Below are 7261 nucleotides of genomic sequence, written 5' to 3' on the forward strand. Positions count from 1 at the left end.
TTCTTCAATCCCGAATTAAGGCCTTGCAAAGATTGTGTAGGACAACATTTAACATGTGCAGTAAGGTGGATATTGTGGGGCAGTAAGGGTGCTGGAGGCTGGGGGCTGGTGCTGATGGTGGGGGTATGATGAGCTGTAGTGCTCATCCATCAAGACCACTTACACGCCATAGGATCTGCTCTATAGCTGAGGGGGGAAATTAAGTTATAGACCCACATCTGCTGATACCCGCTGGTTCATTAGAGGATCCGCCTGCTTAGGCAGCAACTGCGGCACCGAACACACTGCAAAAAATCTGCAGAGCCTTTCGCATATGTAACCCATCCTTTGTGGGAAGAAATACCTGAAGAAGATTAAATGGATCCAGTCCAAAAGAAATGTGTAATCGTTAAAACCTACACATTTTTCATTTTCTCACAATTTAGCTGTTTAATTTGATTACACATCTTCAAAATCATTAACTGAGTTTCTTATATTTTTTCTGTGGTGAATAATGTAATATTTCACACATTTTGAAATCAACTTGTGCATTACATCAAGATATAGTAAGAGTTTTAAGCATAAATAAGAAAAATACACAGTGTTTGCTAATTACACTGTCCAACATATGTTCTGATTACACGTATTTAAACAACAACAATATTATAAGATAAAAGGTGAATATTGGCAGGATTTGTCGAGATGTGCATTTCTTGCAGTGCATCCCTTCAGAATGAGAGCTCTTCAGTTTAAGGAGGAGTAGACAAGGAGGAAGGGCAGAGCTTCAGAGTTCATTTTGAACAATAGGCCACTATCAGCGTGAGTCCGCCACCACAGCCCAACACGAATTAAACTGGTTGGAAGCAATTGGTTTGGCGCTCACGTTGCTGACATTGACACAAAAAGTTAGTTGGTTGTTGTTTCAATTAGTGGAGGTGGGGTGCTGAGAGGTGGGAGCTAACTGAGGGGGGGGGGGGCTGCTTTTACTTATCGTGTTCTGAGGATTTGGTTGTATTGGAGATAATCAAGTATAATACAGGCTTGAGTGTGTAAGCTTTACTGTTACACACATGTTCAATTAATATCTGTTTTGCTCGTGTCAAGCGTGTCCTTTTTTGAACAGGCAACAGTATGGCTTTTTTTTGTATTTCGCCCTGCGTGATTGTTTTGCAAAGCACAGGTGTACTCTACAGTATGTAGGGTAATAACGAACGCTTCTTTCAACTACTTTTAATTGGTTTCATATAGTTAGACATTTTTAAAAGGCTCATTACCAAAGCATTTAACTGACTTTACACTATTATACTGCACTATTTCTCTACAGTATGTTTTATTCCCCATGTTTTTATGTTTAATTATTTTATCCCACTTTATGCTTTGCTCTTGCTGCTTGTTTTACACAGATTGTATGTCTTATTCCTTACTGATGTAAAGCACTTTGAACTGCAATCCCCCGTATGAAAGGTTCTATACAAATAAAGTTATTATTATTATATCTTTCATTTCTCCCTTGATGAATGTTTGCAGTTCTTATGGATTTAGGTGTTATTGTTTGTCACTTAATTGCATTTTGTATTGGCACCGAGGAATGACCAAACCATCAATGAACTCAACTAAACACAACAACAAACTTTATAATTGAAGCTACATGATTTTACAGAAAGAGCTAACATATAGAAAATATAATATAAAGGAAAGGGATGACCAAAGTTGAGTTTGTTTGCTCATAGTGTTTAGTTATTCATGGCTGTTTTCTGACTATGCATTTTCACTTTTAGCGTCACTCACTTGCATCATCAGCGAGAAGCCATTTTAACTTTTGACCAATTGTCGCCCAACGGAAATATTGATTTTTATTTGTTAGTCATTGTCCGCTCAGCTTACGTCTAAAGGCCCGGACACAACAAGCCGATTATGGCCGTCGGTGGGCGTCAGGCCGACGATGAGCGTCGACACGCCCTACTCAGATTGGTATGTCCCGCACCGTCGTGTCTTGTCAGCCGTGCCGACACCTTTTCGGCCGAAACATGTCGAATCGGTGGGCAGTCGGCCAAAGGCTGTCGGCAAAATAAATCACTCTGATTGGCTGTTCAGATATCGAATCAGTGCATGAGAAGCGAAACGGAAGTGAAGGACCCAAACAAACTATTAAGAAGGCAAATGTGAGATTTCATTGAACTCCAGCTCTCGACTCAGGTTCGGGAAAGCCCCGTGAGCTTCTCGCTGTAGAGTGGAAATGGAACGCACACGCTATTTGTTGTTTGTTTATATCACGCAGTCTGTTCTTCTTCTCTCGGTTATCACGCAGTCTGTCTTCCGGTTGTTGCCTCTTTTGAATGACGAATACACACTACCGCCGCCTGCTGGTAAGGAGAGTTATTGCCACTCACGCATGCGCAGTTCGTACATGCTTCTTGGCTGTCGGCTGAAGTCTTTGCGGTGTGTTCCAGTGCGACACATGGCCAAGACGCGGAGACGCGAGGCGACACAACAGTCGGGGTCCGTCTGTGTCAGTTCTTTGGTGTCAGCTTGGTGCGTCCGGGCCTTAAGACTAACTTGACATACCTGTTAAGGGTGGAAAACGTTTAATTTACAATTTGCATATCAAATATTAAAAGAAACCAACTTTTAGGTGTCACAGGTCCTTAGCACAATTTCTGTTTGCAGACAAAAGAAACAAGAACAATGTGTGCCAAATGTGGTAAAAGTACAACAATGTGTTCTTCAAATACATGAATGCAAACACTTGAATCATCATATCTTTAAGTTTATCCAGACTGTTGATCTTTTTTCAATTCACCATTTCATTTCTGACAGTTGAAGCGAAGCTACTGAGGCCTGAAACGTATGAATGATGGCACTTAGTGAGAAACTACCGTCCACACCCCATTAACCACCATCCTTCACGGAGTAGATTGCACGATTAGGGCGAGTCATGAGTCAGATGTGCAAGCCTACATGCCTTCCTCCAGCCCCTATCTCCTCTCCGTTCGAGATGAGAGAGTGGGACGATGCTGGCTGCTTGACTCTCTGCTCTCATCAGGGTGCTTCCTCTCTGAGTATTGCTTTTCCTCTTTTAGATTCTTCAGATTAACTATAATCACTGCTATAAACACGAGAGGGGAGAGTGTCACGGAAATGATAACAGCAGACTAAACTGACTTGTATACATCTACTTTAACAACTTGCAGTTCAACACAGAAAATAAATCATCTGTTGGCTCATAAACCAACCCTTAAAGATTTTAAATACTTTATTCTATTAAAATAACAAAATAAGGCTGAAATTACTTCATGTTAGTGTGTGCCTATATTGTATATATTTATCAATAAAGAGGCCATTTCCTAGTATGTCACAATCATAAAATAATCAAACAATAATTATTTATTTTGTGCTTTCAATTTGAATTTTTACTTTTTTGTTAGAAAAGTACCACAGAGTAGTTTATTTAACAAAATCAATATTGAGGCATTTGTTAAATATTTCTGTTATCATATTATTAATTGTATTTTATTGGGGTGTTTATCCCACACCACTGCATGTCATCTAGAAAATATTAAATTGGATTAACTGAAATGATTATATAGTCCACTTCATACCGGTAAAATAATAACAATAACCAGATGTGGAAATGTTGTATCTTCTTGTATAACTTCCGTCTGCAATTTAGCAAGCTGAATAATAATGTCCTGGTAAGATCCGTCATAAATTATTAAAACAACATAATTTTAGTAATTCTTTTTGAAGATTTCCATTCAAATACATGTCTGTTAGTGTTAAGTAATCAAATGATGTAACGCATGGAAGTCTTTGCATTTGCACTCACACAGTCTGTAGTAACATCGGGGAAAGATCCAATGGCGATCTCCGGGTAGTGAGAGACACTAACACAGCTGTACAAAATGATATTAGCCACAGATGCTGCAAAAGAAATAAGATGTCAATGGCATTATGTCATAGTACTGTATATGTTTTGTATAAAAGTAAATGAACACTAACTTATGTTCTGGCCATTTTGTATGGATAGTTTGAACAGGCTTCTTTGGCATGCATCCATGGGGTTTTCTATAGGATTCTATAGACTATTTTCTACAAAAAAACCATCTACACAGTGTATATTTTCTATACTATAGTATTCTATAGATTATTTCCCATAATCTATAGTAAAACATGTAGGCAATTTCTATAGTATATCCGCAAAAATCCTGTAGTATTCTACAGAAATGTTCTATAGAATTTGTCCATAGATTTTTCTATAGTATTCTATAGATTTTTTTGCTAAGGGCATTTAGACTAGAATGAAACAATTGTAGAAACAGGAAGCCCATCAGCCAGTACGTAAGAAGTAAAGCAGCCTAATGTCAACCAACACTTCAACATGTCCATGGCAAAACAAATAACCCTAACCCTAAATATCATCAAAGTCAATGTTTGTTTCAAAATCCTCCAATAATTCGGTGAAACAGTGAAACACAAAGGTTTCTGATTTCTTCACATAAAACACAGCTGTTACACTGTCACCGTGGAGATAAGCTGGAGCAGCGTCCTTATCACAGAAGATCAGAGGCTCCATCAGCGTCACTATCTTCACTGTTAACGGCCATTAACCTGATCTCCCCTCACCCTCCGCGAGCTGAGGGTACTGCAGCGCAGAGATCACAGATAGGCGGATGAAAGTAAAGCATGGTGGTGGTATTTGTGTTTCTCCAAACACTCTCAGCTTTGTCTCGGGATTATTATGGGCCGACATCAATGCTCTGAAGCCCATATATCATGTCCGCGGTGATGGTGGCTGAGGGCGTTCTCACACGCTGTGAAGGAGACTTCCTGCTCAAGATCTGTTTCCAGCCTCTGTGAAAGAAACAAATCTGCAACCGGTCAGACTTATTTCCCTGTTGATCCAGACGAACGTTAATGACTGCAAATGCTGTCCTGTTTCCCGACGTGTGGAATATTCTCATATGAGGTTCTGAGTTTTATGTTTGACCCCTGCAGCTTCACATGCTGTGTGATGATTCTGAGAGAGCTTAAATAGATGTTTTATGTAGTTGTTTTGTGTCTAATTGTTATTCTTTTATATGTTGTGTTTTCACTGAGGAACCATGGCAAAGATAATTTACTGTCACCTGCAGAGAGACAGACATTAACATTTTGCTTATTCTATTTCTAATTATTCCTACATGGAACATTTGGAATAATACTGCCATGTAATGCAGTTTCTTCATTACTAAAGTTTTGCACCAAAGGTAAATTCCGCTGCTCTAGTACTTTAACTCGGCAATATGTGTGTGTAAAACTACACCCAGGTGGGTGTCCTGCTTGGCTGGCCTTATCATGTGATCACATGACATTGCTGCATCGATGTCAGCCTGATGTACAAAGTGGGGCTGCTACAGAGAAACGGGCCCCATTCTTACTAATTGAAATAGTGTAGACCCCGTTGCCCAAATGTAATTATAGCATCAAGTATGGGCACTGGAGGAAACAGCAAGATACAAATTGAAATTTAAGAGTGAAATACAAACTGTCTCCAGCAGTGCCGGAGTGCTGATAGTGCCCAAAAGACCTGGCCTGCAAATCTGATGTATGTTAAAAACAGATTTAAAAAAACAACAACCGGGTCGATTGCAGTAATAAACTAAGAAAAGGAAAACAAATTGAAAATATTATTTCAGGCACTTTTATCCGTTGCAAAGTGCATTTCCCTCCTTACACACATTAGGAAGAATTTAATATTACAATTATAACATATAAGGGTAGCCAGGGATCACACCTCCCTACTATTTATAACCGCCCGCTCAGCAACTGAAACACAGTGCGTGGTCCATTAGAATCAGTGCATGTGTCCCGTTTGATCCATTTATTAAAAGCTTTTTTTAATGTTTTAAAAGCGAAACATATTACTGCTAAATCCCTCAAGCTGTAAAATAACTTTTACTTTCCACTGAAATGGAATGTAGATTTTAATGAAGTGTGATGTAAAGTTTATATTATCTTTAATTATATTTTACACTTCTTATTCATGATACTGAAATTAAAGTGGGTTAAACAGAGACAAGCATTGTGCATGTCAATGGTCTGCAAAGGCTAAAATCCCGAAGTTTCTCTGCCACACACTCCCCACCTGCCTGAGAGGCCTCCATTGGACTCCTTTGTTTACTTCCTGAACATAGTGACATCACTTTGTGACACTCCGCTTCTATTGGCTAGTGCTCCAACACATTGTACGTGATAGGCTAAGGGGCGGGACATCTCTTAGCAGTTGACCAATCACAACAGAGCCGGCCAGCTAACCAATCAGAGCGGACTGGGCTCTGGTTTCAGACAGAGGGTGAAAAGAGGTGCTGCAGCACAGGCAGTATGAGAGAAATAAAGAGCTTTTTGAACATTAAAGCATGGAGACATGTCCCAGGAGAGACACTACATACAAATATGAAACTGAAAATGAGCATAATAGGGTTTCAGTATGAACTTCTGTAACTTAAAAAAAGATTATTTTCCACATATGTTGGTTTACCCTGACCGCCAGCACCACGGTAAGAAATCTTGGTGTTATTTTTGACGAGGATTTGTCTTTTAAATCCCATATAAAGCACATTTCAAGGACTGCCTACTTCCATCTACGGAATATTGCAAAGATCAGGCATATCCTAAATCACAACAATGCAGAAACACTAATCCATGTTTGTATCACCTCCAGGCTGGATTATTGCAATTCCCTTTCATCAGGCTGTCCGAACTCATCATGAAAGACCCTTCAACTCGTACAAGATGCTGCAGCACGGGTTTTAACAGGAACAAAGAAGATGGACCACATCACTCCTGTGTTAGCAGCATTTCACTGGCTACCAGATAAGTCCAGGATTGATTTTAAAATACTTTTACTCACATACAAAGCGCTAAATGGTCAGGGACCATCCTACCTACAGGATCTTTTAATCTCCTATTGCCCCTCTCGGGCATTAAGATCCCAGAGTGCAGGCCTGTTGGTGGTTCCCAGAGCTTTCGGCTACCAAGCCCCGTTCCTCTGGAATCCACTTCCAGTGACGATTAGGGAGGCAGACGGTGTCCACACATTTAAGAGCAGGTTAAAGACTTTCCTTTTTAGTACAGCGTACAGTTAAGACTGGTTTTAAACCCCCTTGTATACATCCTCATGGACCCTTCGTTTGATGGAATTGTATTTATTGTACTTTAACTGTATTTGTGTCATGTTTCTTTTTAAATTGGTATTTTCACATTGATCTTATAAGATACGTTTGTTGTTTTTACATCGTTTTAC

The sequence above is a fragment of the Pseudochaenichthys georgianus genome, chromosome 10, assembly GCF_902827115.2.
Source record: "Pseudochaenichthys georgianus chromosome 10, fPseGeo1.2, whole genome shotgun sequence".
Lineage (NCBI taxonomy): Eukaryota > Metazoa > Chordata > Actinopteri > Perciformes > Channichthyidae > Pseudochaenichthys > Pseudochaenichthys georgianus.